We start from the raw sequence: 750 nt of genomic DNA, 5'->3' as shown, positions 1-750 counted from the left end.
TGGGGGAATTGATTTTAAAAATATGTAAAACTTCCTTTTAAAAAATATTTATTTTTGGTTGTAGATGGACACAATACCTTTATTTTATTTATTTTTATGTGGTGCCAAGGATCGAACCCAGGGCCTTGGACATATTAGGCGAGCATTTTACCCCTGAGCCACACTCCAGGTCCCAAATTTCCTTTTGAATGTTCTAAGACTCAGGCTCCATTAAGAAAGAAATGACAGGGGCTGGGGATGTGGCTCAAGCGGTAGCGTGCTCGCCTGGCATGCGTGCGGCCGGGGTTCGATCCTCAGCACCACATACAAAGATGCTGTGTCCGCTGAGAACTAAAAAAAAAAAAAATAAATAAATATTAAAATTCTCAAAAAAAAAAAAAGGAAAGAAATGACAGTATTTATTATATTCAGCACTGGCTAAATCTACATAACAGATATTAAGCATGTAATATATGTAAGCAAGATTGGTAAACAGATCCTTAGAAGTGCCTGAGGAACTTCAATCATATAAATCCCAAATGGAAAACTGAGTTAAAACTTCAGTGGAAGTTGTAGGTGGTATTATCCTGAGGTCATACAAGATGAAATGGACATATTCCATAATGAGACTGAAATAATGAGTCTGTGGCCGAAATTAAGTAACTTCATGAATGTCTAACAGATTGAGAATTATCAGTCAGGACTTTCAGTCATATCCGAGAAACAAAACTGTTAAGATTCCTTGTTAAAGTTGATTCACAGCAAGGCTTA

The sequence above is a fragment of the Spermophilus citellus genome, assembly GCF_964194105.1.
Source record: "Spermophilus citellus genome assembly, chromosome: 3".
NCBI lineage: Eukaryota > Metazoa > Chordata > Mammalia > Rodentia > Sciuridae > Spermophilus > Spermophilus citellus.
This window is presented reverse-complemented; position numbering follows the sequence as displayed.